This window comes from Dendrobates tinctorius, unplaced genomic scaffold, assembly GCF_039654945.1.
Source record: "Dendrobates tinctorius isolate UK_male_01 unplaced genomic scaffold, ASM3965494v1 ptg000038l, whole genome shotgun sequence".
In the NCBI taxonomy this organism is placed as follows: Eukaryota; Metazoa; Chordata; class Amphibia; order Anura; family Dendrobatidae; genus Dendrobates; species Dendrobates tinctorius.
Genome location: NW_027361706.1, coordinates 20,688,590 through 20,711,960, shown reverse-complemented (window position 1 = coordinate 20,711,960; position 23,371 = coordinate 20,688,590).

The following is a 23,371-nucleotide window of genomic DNA, read 5'->3' as shown; positions in this document are numbered from 1 at the left end:
ATGAGTTCATTCATCCTCTTTTTTCACAATTTCTCCTGTTACACTTGGGAAAATAAAAAATTGGGGACTAAAAGCTCATGTTTGTGGAAAAAATGATTTTTTTTATTTTCACTCCTGGGCGTTATAAACTTCTGTGAAGGACTTGGGAATTCAAAGTGCTCACCACACATCTAGATAAGTTCCTTGTGGGGGTCTAGTTTCCAAAATGGGGTCACTTGTGGGGGGTTTCCACTGTTCAGGCACATCAGGGGCTCTCCAAACGCGACATGGCGTCCGATCTCAATTCCAGCCAATTTGGCGTCAAACTGCGCTCCTTCCCTTCCGAGCACTGCCATGCACCCAAACAGTGGTTTTCACCACATATGGGGTATCAGCGTACTTAGGACAAATTGCACAACAACTTTTGGGGTCCTGTTTACCTTGGGAAAATAACAATTGGGGGTGAAAAGATCATTTTTGTGGAAAAAATAGGATTTTTTAATTTTACGTCTGTACGTTATAAACTTATGTGAAGCCCATGGGGGTTAAAAGTTCTCATCACACATCTAGATAAGTTCCTTGAGGTCTAGTTTCCAAAATGGTGTCATTTGTGAGGGGTTTCCACTGTTTAGGCACATCAGGGGCTCTCCAAATGCGATTGTCACGATCCATTTTTGGATCTGTGGCAGATTGCGCTTTGCATATTAAACCTTTTTTCTCCTTTCAGGCCATCGGAGGTTAATATCAGTTTTTTTCCCCGGTGGCCGCTGGTGTGATAACATGGTTGGTCAGTTTGCTGATGCTGGTAGTGACCACTCCTACCTTCCTTTAAAAGGTCTCCTGATGCTTCAGCTAACTGTTGATGATACACTTCCTCTTTGGAGACCAACCAAGCTGGAGTCAGGAGCTGGCTGAGTGCAGTGGTGCTTCAGCTGAATGCTGTGATCTGGTGCCTAACTCTGCGGTGCATTGCAGCAGATAAAGCTAGTTGTTGTTTGTCTTACCTCGCTTGTATGTTTTCCCTTGGTGTTAGATTAGTGCAGCGGTGGGACTAGTGTCCGCACTTGTCAATTCCCTATTGAGGGATAGGTGCAGGGCAAGTGAGGGCTAAGGTATCCTGCTCAGCGATGATTTGAAATAAACCGAATAGAGACATCAGGATAGACCAGGGCACAGCCTCAGGAGAGTGCAGGAGGTGTCCATTTTCCCGTTCCCTATCGCATGGCCCACTATTGTAATTGTGTCCCCGGTGTTCCCTTGTTTGTTTTCCGTTTTGTGACCGACCGTTTTTTGGGTCATGTCACACAGGGCCAGTCACTTCGTGACAGCGATATGGCGTCAAGCCAATTCTGCGTTGAAAAAGTCAAACGACACTCATTCCCTTCCGAGCTCTGCCATGCACCCAAACAGTGGTTCCCCCCACATATCAGGTATCAGCGTACTCAGGGCAAATTGCACACTAACTTTTGCAGTCCAATTTCTTCTGTTACCCTTGGTAAAATAAAAAAAATTGAACCTGAAGTAATTTTTTTGTGAAAAAAAATTAAATGTTCATTATTTTTAACATTCAAAACATCCTGTGAAGCACCTGAAGGGTTAATGAACTTCTTGAATGTGGTTTTGTACTCTGTCAGGGGTGCAGATTTTAGAATGGTGTCACTTTTGGGTATTTTATATCATATAGACCCCTCAAAGTGACTTCAAATGTGATGTGGTCCCTAAAAAAAAAATGGTGTTGTAAAAATAAGAAATCGCTGGTCAAATTTTAACCCTCATAACTTCCTAACAAAAAAAATTTTGCTTCCAAAATTGTGCTGATGTAAAGTAAACATGTGGGAAATGTTACTTATTAAGTTTTTCATGTGCCATATCTCTGTGATTTAAGGGCATAAAAATTGAAAGTTGGAAAATTGAAAAATTTTCAAAATTTTTGCCAAATTTCCATTTTTTTCACAAATAAACGCAAGTTATATGAATGAAATTTTACCACTAACATGAAGTACAATATGTCATGAGAAAAATAATGTCACAATCACCAGGATCTATGGAAGCGTTTCAGAGTTATTACCTCATAAAGGGACAGTGGTCAGAATTGTAAAAATTGGCCCGATCATTAACCCCTTTCTGACATCCGATGTACGATCCTGTCCATGGTACCCAGGCCCATATGACCGGGGATGGGATAGTACGTCATCGCGATCAGCGGCGCTCACGGGGGAGCGCCACTTATCGCGGCCGGGTGTCAGCTGATTGTCACAGCTGATACCTGGCACTATGTGTCATGGGCGGTCACGGACCACTCCCAGCACATTAACCCCTGGCACACTGCAATCAAACATGATCGCAGTGCACCGGGGCACAGGGTAGAATCAGATGGGGCTCCATGCATGCTTCCTTGAGACCCTCGGAGTAGCGTGATGTGCTGGTGCTGTTCCGAGGGTCTCCTCCCTGCAGGCACCCAGATCCAATATGGCCGCGGGGACCTTCGGGGTCCTGCAGGGAGGCGGCTTCCTCAGTGCCTGCTGAGAGCAGACACAGAGAAAGCCTCTGCAGCGCCTGTCAGATCGCAGATCTGACACAGTGCACTGCAAAGTGTCAGATCAGCGATCTGACACTTTATTGTAATGTCCCCCCGGGACAATATAGTAAAGTGAAAAAAAATTCAGGTGTAAAAATAATTAATAAAAAATTCCTAAATAAATAATAAAAAAATCCCTAATAAATTCTTTATTTTTGTAAATTAAAAAACAATAAAAATACACATATTTAGTATCGCCGTGTCCGTAACCACCCGCCCTATAAAACTGTCCCACTAGTTAACCCCTTAAAAAAACAAAACAAAAAACAAATGCTTTATCAAACGCGGAACAAAGTGCAATAACGCGCAATCAAAAAGACGGATATAAATAACCATGGTACCGCTGAAAACGTCATCTTGTCCCTCAAAAAACGAGCTGCCAGACAGTGTCATCAGCGAAAAAATAGAAAAGTTATAGCTCGCAGAATAAAGCGATGCAAAAATAATTATTTTTTATATAAAATTTTATTGTATAAAAGCGCCAAAACATAAAATAATATATAAATGAGGTATTGCTGTAATTGTACTGATCCGAAGAATAAAACCGCTTTATCAATTTTACCACACAAGAACGGTGTAAACGCCCCCCCTCCCTGAAAAGAAAATCATGAAATGCTGGTTTTTGTTTATTCTACGTCTCAAAAATCGGAAGAAAAAGCAATCAAAAAATGTCATGTCATGTGTCCAAAAATGGTACCAATAAAAACATCAACTCGTCCCGCAAAAAATAAGACCTCACATGACTCTGTGGGTCAAAATATGGAAAAATTATAGTTTTCAAAATGTGGTGATGCAAAAACTATTTTTACAATAAAAAGCGTCTTTTAGCGTGTGACAGCTGCCAAATATAAAAACCGCCATAAATAGTAAATCAAACCCCCGTTATCACCCCACTTAGTTAGGTAAAAATAATAAAATTAAAAAAAGTATTTATTTCCATTTTCCCGTTAGGGCTAGGGTTAGGGTTATGGCTAAGGTTAGGGGTGATGTTAGGGTTAGGGGTGTGTTGGGGTTAGGGTTGGAGTTAGAATTGGGGGTTTCCACTGTTTAGGCACACCAGGTGCTCTCCAAACGCAACATGGTGTCTGATCTCAATTCCAGCCAATTCTGCGTTGAAAAAGTCAAATGGTGCTTTTTCCCTTCCAAGCTCTGCCATGTGCCTAAACAGTGGTTTACCCCCATATATGGGGTGTCAGCATACTCAGGGCAAATTGCACAACTTTTGAGGTCCAATTTCTCCTGTTACCCTTGGGAAAATAAAAAATTCTGTGCAAAAATATCATTTTTGTGGAAAGAATATGATTTTTTTATTTTCACGCCCAGGCGTTATAAACTTCTGTGAAGCACTTGGGGCTTCAAAGTGCTCACCACACATCTAGATAAGTTCCTTGGGAGGTCTAGTTTCCAAAATGGGGTCACTTGTGTGGAGTTTCCACAGTTTAGGCACATCAGGGGCTCTCCAAACGTGACATAACACCCACAGACCAATCCATCAAAGTCTGCATTCCAAAACATCACTACTTCCCTTCCGAGCCCGACATGTGCCCATACAGTAGTTTTTTCCCACATATGGGGTATCAGCGTACTCAGGACAAATTGGACAACAACTTTTGGGGTCCAATTTCTCCTGTTACCCTTGGGAAAATAAAAAAATTGGGGACTAAAAGATCATGTTTGTGGAAAGAATATGATTTTTTTTATTTTCACATCCGGGCGTTATAAACTTCTGTGAAGCAGTTGGGGGTTCAAAGTGCTCATCACACATCTAGATAAGTTCCTTTGGAGGTCTAGTTTCCCAAATGGGGTCACTTGTGGGGGGTTTCCACTGTTTAGGCACACCAGGGGCTCTCTCACCATGGCGTCCGATCTCAAATCCAGCCAAAAAAGTTAAATGGTACTGCTTCCCTTCCGAGCTCTGCCATGCGCCCAAATGGTGGTTTACCCCCACATATGGGGTATCAGCATACTCAGGACAAATTGCACAACTTTTCGGGTCCTGTTACAATTGGGAAAATAAAAATTGAGGATGAAAAGATCATTTTTGTGGAAAAAATAGGATTTTTTAAATTTTACGGCTGTACGTTATAAACTTATGTGAAGCCCGTGGGCGTTCAAAGTTCTCACCACACATCTAGATAAGTTCCTTGGGCTGTCTAGTTTCCAAAATTGTGTCATTTGTGGGGGGTTTCCACTGTTTAGGCACATCAGGGACTCTCCAAACGCGACATGGCGTCCAGTCTCAATTCCAGCCTAAAAAAGGCAAATGGTGCTCTTTCCCTTCCAAGCTCTGCCATGCACCCAAACAGTGGTTTACCCCCACATATGGGGTATCAGCATACTCAGGGCAAATTGCACAACTTTTGGGGTCCAATTTCTCCTGTTACCCTTGGGAAAATAAAAAATTCTGAGCAAAAATATCATTTTGTGGAAAAAAATATCATTTTTTAATTGTACACCTGTACGTTATAAACTTCTGTGAAGCACTTGGGGGTTCAAAGTTTTCACCACATATCTTGATAAGTTCCTTGGGGGGTCTAGTTTCCAAAATGGGATCACTTGTCGGTGGTTTCCACAGTTTAGGTACATCAGGGGCTCTCCAAAGGCAACATGACACCCGCAGACCATTCCATCACAGTCTGCATTCCAAAACGTCACTACTTCCCTTCCGAGCCCCGACGTGTGTCCATACAGTAGTATCAGTGTACTCAGGACAAATTGGACAACTTTTGGGGACCAATTTCTCCGGTTACCCTTGGTAAAATAAAAAAAATTAGACCTGAAGTAATTTTTTTGTGAAAAAAAGTTATGTTAATTTTTGATGTCCCGTCGTCCGGAGGTCAAAGAGGGCTTTACTAACCCCGGTCAGTCCTTTCGTCCACCTAACCCCACCTCTACGACCTATGTCATATCCCCTTTTACTCTTGACCCCCACCCTATGCTCATCCTCCATCACCTCCCCTTCCCTAGCTGTACCTATGTCGTCCTGCCCTCCCAATGTCATGTCAGCCTTCCATTATCACTTTGTTCCATGTCCAGCTGATACTGTACCAGCTTAGAGAAGAGATTTCTAAACTCTCAGTCACACGCTGCATCTCTTTTTCTCCATTTTTTATCTGAAGCTTGTCAATTCTTTCAGTTTTGCAGTGTTTTTCACCAATTCAAATGAATGAATGAAAAAATGAAACAATTAAAAATGCTGCAAAAACACGAGGATTGTACGCAGCGATTTTCCTGCTACCACTTTGGTTTTAGGGCAAGAATAAAATCCTGCAAAAATGCAACATGTGAACATATAAAACCACAAGAGAAAAACCGACTAAAAGTCTAAAGTATCAAAAGTGGTTTTATGTTGTTTCTTTCCGAATGTCCAATCTGCATCTAAGGTCCATTTTCGCAGCACTGCTAATGAAATGTGGGATTTATTTTACTATATTTATACTTTTCTACTATATCTATATAAGTAATAACCCCATTGTTCTTGGCACTCTGGGTTTGAGTCCCCCTTTCTTGTGTTTTATTTCTAACATGTGAACATAGCCTTATCCTGGTTGTGTTCTATTTGGAAATAACATAGAACGGCCGTAATAACATGGAGACATAATACATTCCATGGTTTTCCACTGTCAGAATTACTAGGCAGCATCTATTCATACAGAGTCGCCCATGAAGATTCTATCCCCAGATTCCATTATGACATCACACATGATGTTGGCCATTATGACATCACTCATGATGTTGGCTATTATGACATCACGGAACCCAGGCTCTACTTATACAATGTACACAGTGTCACTGGTGCCATTTTTTGGTTCTATAGCTAGTGGACTGTGCGCACTTGCACTTACTCGCTATGGCTGACTATCTTCTAGATAACGCTCAGGTAGCCGCACTATGGGTGATTATTCTCAGCAATAACCCCGACACTGCGCTTCTACCACCCGATGGCGTCCTCAGCTTCACTCACCGGCTGGTGATGGGGCTGGTAAAGGACTGCCTGACCAAACACTACAAAGGTCACCTAACCTCAGAGTATCTGAGCGATTTACCTCAGAACATCAGGATGTTACTGCAGCAGGTAAGTGGCGGACGCTCCGCACAAATCTTCTCCATAATAATAGATAATAATGGCGGGATAGAAGTTTCTTTTTTTCTCCTATACCAAACAAGACGAATCCCCAGATATGGCGCCATTTTATCTGCAGACAGTGGAGCAAATGTCACATAAAATGGCCGCCTCCATTTTAACTTTTTTCATCTCAGGATTTTCATTTTTATTTCTTTTCTTTTTTATAGGCTGAAGAAAGATTTCAACATGGTGATTTGTCTTTAATTAAGGAACTCGCCCAAAAAGTCCTGTCTGTACTGGAACGTCCGGCCCGCTCATCGGAACGCCTGGTAAGGAGCCGTCTTCTTCTCTATCACACGTCCTTGCTTTCTCATCTTCTCCAGATCACCAGTCAGAGATCAGAAGATCTGGTGTTAGATCTTACAGGCCTCCCTGTCAGCTCCTGGCAGGCACAGCATATTTATGGCCGCTAGTCTCTGCTGCTCCCTCCCCTGTGATGGCAGTCTGTATTCTGTAGTCACAGCTCAGTGGCGGGACGTCTGTATTTCCACCTCTGTCTAGCGCTACTATCTTCCTGATTGTAAATGCTGCAGCTGAGATAATATTACAGAAATGTTCTGCATACAAGTCTCTTATAAAGTATATTAATCTGGACTTGTGGAGAAGAGCTGCAGTGTAAAGCAATTCCCCCTAATACTGTAATGAATGAAGTACCCCTGATATAAGGAGCGCAGGTAACACGGCTCTGGGGTCACAGGGCAGAGAAGTCAAAGTTTACACTGAACGTTTGATTTTTCAATCTTAATTTATCTTAATCCACCTAAATGACAGAATGAGGAAAGTTCTCAACATGGCGCATTATATAAATAACAAGGATTGGGGACCTTAAGCCCAAAATGCCAAAATTATGTGATGTATTTTATTATAAATATATATATATATATAAACAGTCCGATTGTAGAATCAAATATAAATCACTGCTTAAAATTGGCTCCAGAGGCAAAAAAATGGACCTAGATAAAACAGGACCATGGGAACCCACTTAAAAGCACCAGAAAAGCAAAAATAAGACTACAAGTCCAATATGTAAGAATTGTAAATTTTAGTATTAATGTAAATATATCAAGTTTTAAAAATTAGTTTACAGACACAATTCATAAAAAATAACAAATAATACATCATTTGGATCTGTGTATACAGAGAGATTGGGGCCCTAATAACCAGGAGAATAAGATAGATGTGGAGGTCCCAGTATATAGCACTAGTGACACCTGTATTTAGTGACGAAACCAATTTATATGCAGCAAATGTGTAACATAATGTGCAATACAAAAAAAATCATTAATTGTATATAAAGTGCATGTGACAAAATTATGTGCTTAAAAAAATATATATTTAATAAAAAGTATAAAATTGAAAAATCATCTGATAAAGTGCAAATAGTGCAAAAGATATATAACAGCGTGTGCTGAAAGTGCCCAATGAATAAAGCTAATGGCAAAGGTAATAGCAATGCGAGGTGTAATATGAAGGCACCACGAGATGTCACTAAATCCACATATTATGGGGTCACTGACCAGGAATGGACGTACATAGTACATGGAGGTGATATCATCATAATAAAATACAATGCCTTACAAATATAGTGCCCACCTGGCCTCCTGGAGCGCGCCCACCCAACGCAGCGTTTCATCACTAGATATAGGTGTCACTAGTGCTATATACTGGGACCTCCACATCTATTTCATTCTCCTGGTTATTAGTGCCCCAATCTCTCTGTATACACAGATCCAAATTATGTATTCTTTTTTATTTTTTATGAATTGTGTCTGCACACTAATTTTTAAAACTTGATCTTTTATGGCGCGTTATCTGTATAGTTACAATTGCTGCATCTGTAAATGCAGGTTCAGTTCTTCCTGATTTATGGATTTGGTGATTTAGTGAAATCTTCCACATATTAAATCTATATATTATAACTATTAGGAAACAGCAGAAGGCGACACCGAAGATGGGCAAAATCTACACCCGGGAATGACCCCTGACCCTAATGCGAGTCAGCGGGAACTGACCAGCGATCTGACCACAGGTAAGCCGATCACCCGACCTTCTAGAAGGAATCTCCAGATATTATAGAGAACAGGGGATAATGGTGGATCTACTGTACTCTGTGTACAGGGAACCTGTCAGCACATGTTACATATGAAGTGCCGGTCTGACTGTACAGCCCATTACCCTCTAATGAAAATCTCAGTCAGGAGAAATCTAACGTAGAAGCCATACACAAACCTGGGTAGAAGTGCACTGGGGCGTGGAAGAAAGCGTCTGAGTGCAGTGACACGCCCCTAGTGCACTTACAGGCTAATATGCATATGGCTTCTCTGCTGGAGCTCTCTCTTCCCATCACTCACATGTACAGTGAGGCCGATGACTGCCTCATATTTAGAATCCCCATATAATTAGTAATAATCCCAATTACAGACGTCCCGCCATTTCTCCGTTATATTGCTGTATTGTGGATGTAGGATTGATGTCGTCTAATACATTTTATTTCTTCATCTCTTCATCACTATTATAGATCCAACTGTGCTGGCGATTCCTGATAGTGGAATCCATGAGATCCCGGAGATCCAAGAACCTGCCGCTGTGAGTATCATAGAAGGGGATGTCTGTACATCACCAGATCATGGGGTGTGAATGACACGTCCAGTATTATCCCCCATATAACCATGGGAGATCTCTGTTCTAAATGTAGATGACACTATTGTGTTAGATAATAGCACTTATACTAAACAGAATCTGGCACCAGGTTTCTGCTACCCATCTGAGAGCAGCATGATGTAGGGGCAGAGACCCTGATTCCAACAATGTCATCTTCTTTTCTGGGTGCAGCAGTTGTGTTAAAAATCACACTCTTCTCTGCTGCAGATCTAACAGATCTCTGAATCCTAAGCCATTTATAACCCCGCCCACACCATTGGCTGGTGTACAGTACACTGTGAATAGGCAGAAATCCTCTTATCAGTGGTGGGAGCAGTGTTACATAGAGCAGTAGGACTACGTAACACAAGACTATTCCTATAGCGATAATCTCTTGATGATTAAACACTGATTTTAATAAAATGACACACAGCCTAATAAGTGACTCGTCACTGGAATCAGGATTTCAGCCCCTACATCATGCTGTTCTTAGATTACATATAAAAACCTGCTGAGACATTCCCTTTAAGTTTTCATCTGTCATCACCCATATTAATCAGCACTGTTAAATGATTCTGGTGTATGGAGCATCCCCCTTAACGACCTATGACATGCTTTGCCCGAGGCCTCCCTCATCTTTTCCAGCACATGACAGCTCATCTGATGAGCTGTCATGTGGTCCTAACAGCCGTGGGAGGAATTGCGATCCACCCGTGGCTGCTAACATGTTAAATGCCGCTGTCAAACTCTGACATCGGTATATTTAAATGGCTGCTACAGAAGCGCGATTTAGCTCCGCCCATTGGCGCCCAGCGGTCGACGCTCAGAGCAGATGAGCATATTTGCTTTGTGTAACACAAGCGATCGGATGATCGCAGCATCTAGTCTCCCATGGAGACTATTGAAGCAAGTAAAAAGTAGAAAAAAAGGATTTAAAAAAACATAAAAGTTGAAATTACCCCCCCCTTTGCCCCATTGAAAATAATTTATAAAATACACCTATTCGATATCGCCGCGTTCGGAAACACCCGATCTATCAACGTCTAACACGAAGAAATCCGATCTGTAAATGGCGCAATGAGAAAAAAATCAAAATGCCGGAATTACACTTTTTTAGTCGCTGCAACATTGCAATAAAATGCAATAACGGGCGATCAAAGCATCGTACCTATCCAATAATGGTATCAATAAAAATATTAGCTCAGCACAAAAAATGAGCCCTCACCCCGACCCAGACCACGAAAAATGGAAATGCTACGGGTCTCGGAAAACAGCGCCATTTTTTTTATACAAAACTTTGGATGTTTTTTTTTCACCACTTAAGAAAGAACCTAGACATGTTTGGTATCTAGGAACTTGTAGTGACCTGGAGAAGCATAATGGCAGGGCAGTTGTAGCATTTAAGCATTTAGTGAACATGGTAAAAAAAACAATTGTGGAATTGCACTTTTCTGCAATTTCACTGCACTTAGATAGTTATCCCGTTTTTCAGTACAGGTTATGGGAAAACCAATGGTGTCGTTCAAAACTACAAATTGTCCCGCGAAAAACAAGCCCTCACATGGCCATAGTGACCGAAAAGTAACAAAGTTATGGCTCTGGGAGGAAGGGGAGCAATAAACGGAAACGCAAGGACGGAAATACCCCGGGTTGTTAAGGGGTTAAATGACATCCGTGTCTGCGGAGCGTTCTGCTTGTATCGGCCCCTACATCCAATCGCTGTATATCAGCTGGGACATAATATTGGAGGGAGACGTTTTTGTATCTGGAGCTTTTTTCTTGCAGCTTTTTTATCTGAATATCATTTCTTATTTTCTTATAGGGAGCGATCGAATCATTGATCCCAGCGACAAAGCCGCGTATAAGCGACTTCAAAGCATCCAAACTGATCGGCGCTGGAGCTTTTGGGTGAGATTTCTGTTGGTATAATCCACATTTCTCAGGGTTCCCTATGACAACACTTCTGCCTCTGTGCTCTGCCATTCAGTGTTATCATAGGGAAATAATCGGAGTCCACATCACTGTCCACATCTAATTCTCGCTATTCAGCTCATTTATAGACAGCGGAGCATTCTGACCCATAACAGGTGACACTGGAAGGACCTGTGCACACATTGCAGACTTGTCGCTTTTTTGTGTTTTTTCTGCTCCGATTTGTTACAAAACCTGAGGGATTTCATGATGCCAGAAAAGTGACTGAGATTCCTGGAGTCTCATGCACACGATGCTGATCTTTCCATTTAAATCTGCACATGTCAGTTCTTTCAGCATTTATTCTGCAGATGTCACATATAATAATGAGGGGGAAATCTGCGACAAAAACGCAGGAAAAAAACGTATCAAAAACGCGACAAAAATGCGGCTATTCTGCGCATCGTTTTTCTACTTAGAAATGCAGATATGGTGTAAAAATTTCTGCTGCAAATACTTAATATGGGCACATCCCCTTATGGAAAGGGATTAAAGTAATATATCCCACTCACCTGTCCTAGACCCCATCTGTTCTCATGTTGCCGCCTCCACCAGAGCTTCCTCCTCAGTGGACTTTGTTTTTTTGGGGGCGCCATTATGGAGCAGATAAGGGTAATTGGCTACACATGGTCACGTGAGGACTGACACGATACTGACGTCAATGACATCTGCACCCAACACCCTCCACCATGACCACGTGAGTCCAATCACTGGCCTCAGCACCAGAAGGGGGCGCCAGAACAACCAAAGACTGGCACAGAGGATAGAGACCTGCAGTGATGGACAGGTGGGAGCCTCGGACAGGTGGTTATTATTTGGTTACTTCCATCCCCTCCATTTATTACGCCTTAGGGAGGAGCAGAATAAACTTCTTACAGCAATTGGGGGAATTTCAATTTGGACTAAATTTTACCTGGACAGAATCGTATCTTGTGGTCAATTATAGAGAATCTGCCCAAGAAGATTCTCTCCTCTCTATGTGACTTGTGTGACATGGCATTGTGCACAGCTCCATAGCTGAGCTATGAGCTGCTATTTTATTAATTTCTAGAAATGTATTTCCAGTGACGGACAGACTTCAAGAATTAGCACAGAAGATCGTATAATGATTTCTATAGCTGGACTGTTATTAAGGATTGATTACTAACCATGGATTGTCCTTTTCTCCAGGTCCGTCTACTTAGCGCGCCATAAAGACTTGCAGCAGGTCTTTGCAATGAAGACAATGGCCAAGCAGAACCTGAATACTCCAACAAAGGTGGAATTGGCTTATATGGAGAGGGACATCTTAACATTCGCTGATTGTCCCTTTGTGGTCTCCATGCTCTGCTCCTTTCCAACTAAACTTCACCTCTGTATGGTCATGGAGTATGTGGAAGGTAGGACACATATGCATTATATTCTAGTCACTCCATGTCTGCTCACATCTTATCACCGCACATATAATTAGGATTTGTCCAGGTGGTTGGTTCCATCACCACAGAGCATTTACTATAGGTTGTATATTACCTAGCTGCACGGAAATCCATTGCTCAGTGTGCAAGGGAACTATGGGGCCCATGAGTCAGAGGAGGCTTGGCGCCACTCGGCATTGGGCCACATCACTCCTCCTATCATCACAACTTCAGAGCAGCCGCATCCTCAGAATGAGAATACTGAGGAACAGAATGGTGCATCAGAAAGCCAAAAGCCCCCCGATCCACCATTCAGCCCGTGGTTGTGAGACTGTGGTCTGAGACTCCGTACACTGGAGGTGTAAAGTAGTCACAGCATCCCGCCTGTAGTGTGGAGTCTCAGTACTCACACTGTACTGACCAGAGCAGCGTGCCGTGGGAATGGGGCCAGGGGAATAGTGCTTTTTTAATGTCAGCATTTGTAGGGGTGATAATACTGATTGGGTGGCTGTGGGGGACATAGTACTGTGTGAGAGGCTATGGGAGCCTGCTAATACCACGATACTGATTTGCCGGCTGTGAATGCCCCTATACTGGGTGCGGTCTTCATGCTGAGTGGTGTGCTGTGGGGGGGTCTTTATTCTGTGTGGGGGTCCTCATTCTGTGTTAGGGTCCAAATTTATGTGTGAGGGGCCATTATACTGAGTGGAGACATGTTGGGACCATTATATTGTGTGTCTATGTGGGACGTTATACTGAGTATAGGCACTGTGGGCGCCACTATACTAAGTGGGGGCATCATACTGACACTGTATATGTGGGGTGATACGGTAGGCAGGAGGATTCACTGTGGGGATACCATACTCCGTGTTTGTGGGTGGGGGCACGCTTGAGGGCATCATACTTTGAAATGGCCATAAAAAGTGTATTGCTGGTGAGAACACAAAGGGGCTTCGATAGATATTATTTTTAGGGGCCTAATTAGAACTTTTTCTATGGGGCCCTGTGATTTTTATGTTCGCCACTGTCTGTGTGATCTCCCCCGTATGTCCACACTGAGCAAGCCAGTATCTCCAGTTTCCTCAGCTGTAGACAAGATGTCACTTTATGTTATTAGTTACATGGAGCACACTTCACCACTACTTTAGTCTAATGTTATGTCTAATATTATGTGCACTATTCATTATAACTGTACACAGTCTTTCCTGCCAAATATCTCTGCTCACTTCTCATTACACATCATGGTGGTCTGCTTTATAAACCCCTCACCGGTCATATTTCCTTTTTTCTACAGGTGGAGACTGTCGGACCCTATTAGACACCATGGGTCATTTACCTGTCCCCTTGGCCCGCTTGTACTTTGCAGAAGCGGTTGCTGCTGTAGAATACTTGCACAGCCATGGGGTGGTGCACAGAGACCTGAAGCCAGCGAAGTAAGTGCCCCCTGTAGTATCATAATGGAAGTTATCATTTATTATCATATAGTCTGCAAGGTTAAAACCATCTTTTCTTTCACAGCCTCCTGATAACATCTGCCGGACACATAAAAGTTACCGATTTTGGGCTTTCAAAAGTTGGTGTCATGACACCAAAAACCAACACCTACAAGCGATTAGCAAAGGACATCAGCAGAGAGTTCCGGGACCATGAGGTCGGCATCACTTACAGAAACGCGACTTGTTCTTACTAATCTCATCACACTGTTGTTTCTCCTCTGCATTCTTCATTTCTAGAGAACTTTTCCACTGATATTTTATCTTCTGTCATTGTGTTTTTATGTGAGAACTTGTCATAATAATGGTATCATCAATCTCATCTCCTTCTTCTGTTGCTTTCCAGGTTGCTGGCACCCCATCTTATATGGCCCCAGAGATCATCCTGGGAAAATACTATGGAAGACCTGTGGACTGGTGGTCAATGGGGATCATACTATATACATTTCTTGTGGGGCGTGAACCATTTTATGCGAAATCCGACGCTGAGATTTTTAAAAATATTGTCAATGGTAAGTGGAATAATCCAATCATTTGCTTTGATTGGTTACATTGTTTTACTTATTTCCTTTGCTTTAGCTTACAGTCCAATAAAGATGTTTTATTTTCTGTAATTTTCTATATAATAGGAGACATACGTTGGGATTGTGATCCCGTTCATCCCTTTGATGCTCAGTGCCTCATCACAGGACTGCTCAGAAAAAATCCTGAACAAAGACTTGGGACAGGTAACAATTTGCTTATTACACAACGGACATATCGCCCATGTCCATGACAATCAGCACTTTATCAGCTCATACATTTCTAATTCTTCATAATATGACTTTCAGTAATTTTCCTTCATGTTTGCTCAGAAATTGTATTAGTTCAGATTAAGTTAAACAGTTCAGATATGGAACAGTCTCTGACAATTTCCGCAACACTTTGGTTTTGTCTTTTCCAGCAGGAGCATTTGAGATCAAGAGTCATCCATTCCTGAGAGACTTAGACTTTAACAACCTTCTAAGTCAGAAGCCGATGTACATTCCTCAGCTTACGGCAAATGTGGGCGCAGAAGATCGCTCTGTACGGCGACGATTTGCTGCTTTTCTTGGCAGAGTCCGGGGAGTCCTTAAGAAGGGTAATGATATTAATTGAAGGTTTTGGTCTGATTTCGGGATTGATGATTAACTGTGATAAATCGTGTGTTTTGCCGATTGATGGAGATGACAATTGTACTGGGGAGGTGGAGGCAGGTACTAAATTAAAGGTAGTTCAGCAATTTAAGTACTTGGGAACCATATGGTGCTTCCACTGACGAGGTTTGGGGAACTCAACTTGAGCCCGTTACTGCAAAGAATACGTACCGAAGTCTCAGTGTGGAATAATCTACATCTATCGGTGGTGGATACAGAAAACCCCAGTGGCATACACGGTGCCAGGTGGTGAGATACCAATAATCCCACACCAGGACAAGTGGTTGTCATTAATATTACAGATAAATGGCTACTGTGTTTTATTGAGAGCCTCTAAAAATATTTTATAACCTATGTCTTGTAGATCATGAACATCTGGTCTCAGAGGATGAGGAGGACAATGAGAGCTTTAACTACCCAAATTTTACATCTTCTTCTGAATGGCTTTCTAAAGTAAGTATGGGAACAATAGATAATAAATAAAAAAAAATACCTCTGAAAGTAAAATAAATGTATTTAATATCTTCTTGTTGTCTGCATTTAGCTCTGTACCAACGCTACCAGGAGGATGAACAAGGAGGATCCCGAGTCCCCTCCAGATTGTACCCCAGAATCCAACACAGACATCTCAGAAGAGTGAGTAGATTATAGGGTCATTACTTGGAGCTCCAGGCTGAGATATGTGCCCAACCCCAAATATAGGACATAAATTCCATAATATCAAATATTAGTAGTCATTGTTCTCTTGGCTTCAGAAACTGCTGACGGTAACATCCCATAATTGCAGCCAGTCATGCACTGTTAGTGCTGCCCACACTGTAGGAGAGATGTACTACTACATGCCCGCCATTCTTTGTATTTTTTTGCTCTATTTTCCATACTGTAGCTGTCATATGTCCTAATGGGCCTTATAGTTGGTGTTAATCTACTGAGACGACCCCTTTTATACTGGATTTACTTGTGATTTACATGTTTTTCTTCTTCCAAACAGGCAGAAAGAATCTTTTCCTGTATCTATTAGTGACGATGCCATTACCAGTTTGCCATCCTCGTCCCCGTTGTCAGGTATGTACGTGTCTACGGGACAAAACATGAGAATGTTGACTTAAAGTCTCCAATATTTCCACATGGTTTTTCTGTTATTTGTACCCTATGTTATCCATGTTTCATGGATCCCAATTATGTTGCCCATACATTTCATTAATTTTGCACAGTTTTCCAAGGTCACCAGATCATTCATGTGGAGCAGATGTTATCTGTCAGTGATGAGATTGTCACATGTATGATGGCTGACAATGATCGCTGACTTCTATATGATAAGATTCCTCTGCCGTTCGCGCACAGTGGTATCATGTTATAAGGCGTCCCATTACTTACATTGCACTGGTAAACTGATTTTGGTGCCAACAATGTCTGAACGGTTTTATATTTAGTTTATGGTGCTGATTATAAATATTACTTTGGTTTTGCCAGATTCCCTCTAGTTTCTGAAATATTTAATAGTTAATTAATCACAATAGAATTCTGGCTTCAAAAAGTCGCTTTTATGGCACTGTAAGCCTACAAATTGAAATATAAAATAATTATATAGGATATTTCATTACCTGAGATGCTGTTAGAGTCGAAAGAGCGACCCAAACACCAAAAGCTATTGCATTGGTTATCACACACAAGTCGCCTTGGGAGAAATCATTATTTTCATGGATGAAACTAAATCCATTGAATATGGGACACGAACACACAGGTTAAATGGAAGATTTACGATTCACAATACGTAGTGATCTTCTAACCCCCGATATCTCAGGAGGACGTGACACACTTGTGACAATCACCTCAAAAACTAGAACCAATTCAGCAACAGTAATGGAGATTAATGGACCTTCAGGAGGAGAACACATGGCATTGCCCTATTTTCTATATATCCCCGTCCTGAAAGGGTTAAATGGTGGGGAAAAAATCTTTCCCTCTGTTTTTGCCATGGTACATATGTACAAGAGCTTTGCAGGTGGTTGGCTAGTAAACCTGGCCAGTCAGGGGACCGTAGCAGGGGGAAGAAAAGGTTTCCTTTCCTGTGAATGGTCCCTGATTGGTGAATGTATTAGTAAAGAAGGAGAGTGGGATAAAAGAGGGTAGCGGCACGGGTCCCTGTCTGACCTCTGGCGTTTTCCTAGCAGAAGTGTTGCCCCGCCATTCATTTTCTCACGGCCTTAGGGTTAGTCATTCAGTCACTCGGATAAACGGCCTTGAGCCTTTTGGCCAAGCTGCGGGGATTGGTTCAAGTTTTGGCTAATTCTTTGGTGGCCAATTTTTAGCTACTAAGTCAATGTGTCATAGTTGTATTATTTTATGCGCTGTATAGGTATTGGGAGTAAGTTATGTAATGCCATGAGATTTTTTATTTCAACACCCTCGAAATACCATAAATCTATTAAAAAAACCTTGGCACCTGACAAAATTTTTGTTTTGCACACTTATGCTGTAAGCAGATACAAAGCAGATCCTAAATGAATATTCTGATACTAAGAGGTGTTTTATTTTTTACTTTCTGAATAGAAAATGAAACTGACGAGGAAAGAAAATCAATATATTCCAGTATAGAGCTAGAAATGGAGGAAAAGAGACAAGGTAGGTGTGAGGATCAGCACCATGTTATGTGATGTCAGCCAGTGAGAATAACTTATCTGTCAGTGATGGGATATGTATGATGGCTGACAATGATCCCTGACCTCTGTATAAGATTCCTCTGCCGTCCGGCCACAGTGACCGCACAGTACTATCATGTAATAAGTCGTCGCTTTACTTACAGTATAGATACAAAGCAGATCCTATAAGAATATATTGTTACTAAGAGGTTTTTTTTTACTTTCTGATCAGATATTCCTGCTGATGAGGAAAGTGATTCTTCCATATATTTGAGTTTAGACCAAGAAAACTCAAATAATGAAGAAAATTCTGAAAAGAGACAAGGTAAGTGTGATAATCAGCTCCATGTTATATGATGTCAGTCAGTGAGAATAATTCATGAGGAGCAGATGTTATCTGTCAGTGATGGGATATGTATGATGGCTGACAATGATCCCTGACCTCTGTATAAGATTCCTCTGACGTCCGGCCACCGTGACCGCACAATAGTATCATGTAACATCGAGTCCCTTTACTTACAGTATAGATACAAAGCAAATCCTATAAGAATATATTGTTACTGAGCTTTTTTTACTTTCTGACCAGAATTTCCAGCTCAGGAGGAAAAAAATCTGAGTATGGAGCAACAAAGCTCAAAAAATGAAGAACAAAAGGGAAAGAGACGACGTAAGTGTGAGAATCAGCTCTATGTTGTGTGCTGTCAGTCAGTGAGAATAATTCATGTGGGTGAGATGACATCTGTCATTGATGGGATTGTCACATGTATGATGGGTGACGATGATCTCTGACCTCTGTGTGATAAGATTCCTCTGACGTCCGGCCACAGTGACCGCACAGTAGTATCATGTTATATGGAGTCCCATCACTTACATTATATTTACTTCTCTTCTCATAGGTTCCCGCCTCCGCCGGATCTTATCATCCTGCCGGCGTCGATTATCCAGGGCTGCGCAAGTATTTTCAGGTTGTTTCTGCCCTAAAACAATCTGAAAGACAGTAAACCTCAACATCTAGCGCCCTGAAGCCCAGCAGATCCACCATCACTGCTGGACACAATAGCGGGACTAACTCCTAGCCGCGGTCTACGGACCAAACATTGGGCATGGGCAGGGCCTTGGGGGCAGATCCCAAGTGCGCTCAACCATGTGAAATAGCTTACGCTCAGCAACATTGAGGGATAGCGCTATCGGATAGCTCTACCCATTCATTTCCTTTAGGAATAAAGCTATGGGATAGCTCTACCCGTGCACTTTCTTCATGGATAGCGCTATCGGATAGCTCTACCCGTTCATTTCCTTTAGGAATAAAGCTATGGGATAGCTCTACCCGTGCACTTTCTTCATGGATAGCGCTATCGGATAGCTGTACCCGAACAGTATTAACATCAGAGCTTTTTTATACACAAGGTAGGAGTGGCTGGAGAGGTACACCAGGTATTTATATTTGCTGTTAGTCTGCACATACGCCAGGCTGGTGCGTGGTTATACCTCATTGCGAGGTCAGTCTGATGCGTGGTTACACCCCACTGCGTGGTTCGTAATTCCTACGCGCTCCCGAAGGGCGCACAATCACTCTTTATTACTAAAAAAATAACTAAAAGCCGCTACTGCTGCTCGGATTCCATTTCATCTTGAACTCACAACTAATTGTAAGTCACTAATTGCTCTTCTTGTCACTAAATGCATTTGTAATTATCCTGAATGCAGCAGTCAGGCTCATATGTCTGTCTAGCAGTTACACCGATGCCTCCACTCAGTACCAGTCATCGCACTCTCCCACAAAGCTCTCCACAGTGCTGCACTCTCCTACAACTCCTCCCATTTGTCAGTCTACTTGTCAGGGCTGGCGGAACGCACCAAATAATAAAGATGGTAATAAGGTGTGTTTGCAGCCCGGGGTCCACCGTGCAGGGGTGGTAAACTGCTGCTCAGTAACAGCGGACGCTATAGGGCGGTATACTAGAGAAACACATGTGGGTTACGTCACCCGGTGTGTACAGGGGCGGACTCTGTTGCTTCACAGAGCCGCACTACCGCTGAACATAAACGCCGGAGCCTGTTTGTGCTCACAGAGCTCAACTATAGGAGCACTAGTGTAAGGTCACAGGATCTGCCCCTGAGACACTGGGTAGAGTCCTTCTAGACCCACAAGTGCTCGACACCACAACTGCTGAGTCAGGAATTGCACCAGGTGTGCACTGCACCGCCTTGGTGGACGCCACTAACCTCTAGAGTGGGGGAAAGCACTTAACTTGTGCACGGCGCCACTATAAGGAACGCGGCTGCTAGTGCGGTGCAAGGGTGCCTTGTGCTGATTGGCACTGTGACGCTAACGCTCATGTGGAGAGCGGGGTGCTCAGTGGCACATAGATTAAGCCACTGCTGGCGCTGACTCTGACTACTAATCCCCTAACCACATTCGTAATATCCAAGGGAGGGGAATCATAATAAGTCAGTCACCAGTCTCATGCATCCATCTTCACTCACACACATAATAACAAGAGTCTATACTAGTGCATAGCCGAACGGCCATGCGACTTTTATAGCCGAGACCTTCCAGAACCTTCCAGATCCCCCTGATTGACCAATCGGAACTGGAGAAGGACCTGAGCATGTGATTCCTGATCCCCAATGGGGAATTGTCCCATGAGCATGCTCAGTGGAGCGACGGAGGGACTTAGATTCTGGAGTCTTTTGCTGCTGGCCAGGCTGCATTGTCAAACCTAAACCAGAGGTGGCAGCAGCAACCGATCCTACACTGCTGGTCTGGGCAGAGCGCTGGGACTGACGAGTCTGCTGAGCAGGCTCCACTGCGGCCGAAGGAGAATAGGAGACCACTGAGTGCAAGGCTCTGTATTCCTGCTGTGCAGTGGCAGGAACCTGACGCCTAAGGGTGTGTGCACACGGTGCGGATTCTACTGCAGTTCTGCAGCAGATTTGGCCCAGCAGAACTGCAAGTGATGTACAGTACCCTTTAAGGCTATGTAAAACAAAAAAAGCTGTGCACATGCTGCGGATTTAAAACTACAGCATGTCACTTCTTTTTGTGCAGTTCTGATGCAGTTTTACATCTGCTCCATTATAGAAATCCGCAGGTGTAAAACTGCAGGGGAAATCTCCTAGTACTGAGTTACACTGGAGTTCCTCCTGACATGTTCCCAAGAACTCTACTTGTACGGCAGACAGCTGTAGCCTGTTTCGGGGACTCCTTGCTCCTAAGTCCCGGCTCACTATCAATGTTGCTGTTGTGCACTCAAGTCTTAGATGGAAGTAGTGCATTTACAGCCTCTTACTCCTCTGGTGTCTGTTGCAGGACCATTAGTATCCATACAACCATGGAGACCAGGCTCCAGTTCATGCGCTCTCACTGGAGATGAGCTTTTCCTCTCTGCTCAATCTCCGGGCTTCTTCCTCATGTCTGCACACTTTACCCTCCTCAGACTCACTGACCACTCCTTCCTCTTGGCCCTCAGAGAGCACTCCTCCCCTTAATTCCAGTTCAGAGTCCCTCCTGCTGGCCTGGAGTGGAACTGTGTTGCATGTATAGGTTAACTGCGAGAGAGACCCGTCATTGCTCCCAAGCCTGGCATTATGCTCCCTGGATGAAGGCAAAGCCACTGTGGCAGCCATACTCCTGGGGGCGCCACAGTAGTTATCAGCAACACCATTCATTTTATCATATAATTAGTAATGATAAATTATAATGATAATTAGTAATGAGCGAGCCCTAAAATTATTGGCTGCTCTAACTCGTAACAAGTTTTCCATAATGCTCGAGTGTTTGTCTCTAGTAACGAGTATAATTGAAGTCAATGGGAAACGCGAGCATTTTTCTGGCGGACCTTCCCTGCAGGTTTGGGGGGCATTAAAATTGCTGAAATAGATGGAAAAAGTGCTCAAATGGAATGAGAACAGCATGGGGAAGATGCATGAGCACAGCGTCAGACTAGAACACCTTGGGCCCACTATGTAGATACATAAAAATAAATACAAGATCACAATTTCTGGGGTGGAACACTCCAATATCAGGGTATAATATAAGGTAGTACACGTCTTAATGATATAGCAGGGGTTGGGGTAGCCCACCTCATAGAATATAATGTAGCCTTGTCATAGAATATAATGCAATCCTCATATAGTATAATGTAGCCCCCTCTTAGAATATAATGAAGCCCTTATATAGTATAATGCAGCCGGCTCATAGAATATAATGTAGCCCCCCTCACAGAATATAGTGCAGCTCACTTATAAGGTATAATGCAGCTCTCCTGTAGAATATAATGTAGCCCCCTCATAGGGTATAATACAGCCCCCTCATAGAATATAATGCAGTCCCCTCTTAGGGTATAATGGAGCCCCCTCATAGGGTATAATGTAGCCCTCTCAATGTAGTATAATGCACCCCCACATAGAATATAATGTAGACACAGAGTATAATTCAGCCCACTCATAGGGTATAATGCAGCCCCCTCATAGGGTATAATGCAGCAGCATGTGCCAACTGTACATACTTATGCAGTGTCGGACTGAGGTGCCAACGTCCCACCAGTAACAATGACTCTGGGGGCCCATTTTCACCTGCATACAAAATATGGTGCATATGGGGGTAAACTGCGGCCATCCTACTGTATATATGGGGGGAAACTGTGGCCATCATACTGTATATATGGGGAGAAACTGCGGTCATCCTACTGTGTATATGGGGGGAAACTGCGGCCATCATACTGCATATATGGGGAGAAAACTGCTGCCATCCTACTGTTTATATGGGGGGGAAACTGCTGCTATCCTACTGTATATATGGGGGGAAACTGCGGCCATCCTACTGGGTATATGGGAAGAAACTGCGGCCATCCTACTGTATATATGGGGGGAAACTGCGGCCATCCTACTGTATATATAGGGAGAAATTGCGGCCATCCTACTGTGTATGTGGGAAGAAACTGCGGCCATCCTACTGTGTATATGGGTGGAAACTGCGGCCATCATACTGTGTACATGGGGAGAAACTTTGGCCATCCTACTGTGTATATGGGGGAAACTGCAGCCATCCTTCTGTGTATATGGGGGGAAACTGCGGCCATCCTACTGTATATATGGGGGGAAACTGCGGCCATCCTACTGTTTATATGGGGGGAAACTGCGGCCATCATACTGTATATATGGGGAGAAACTGCTGCCATCATACTGCATATATGGGGAGAAACTGCGGCCATCATACTGTGTATATGGGGGAGAAAATGCGGCCATCATACTGTGTATATGGGGAGAAACTGAGGCCATCCTACTGTATATGGGGGGAAACTGCGGCCATCCTACTGTGTATATGGGAGGGAAATTGCGGCCATCCTACTGCATATATGGGAGAAAACT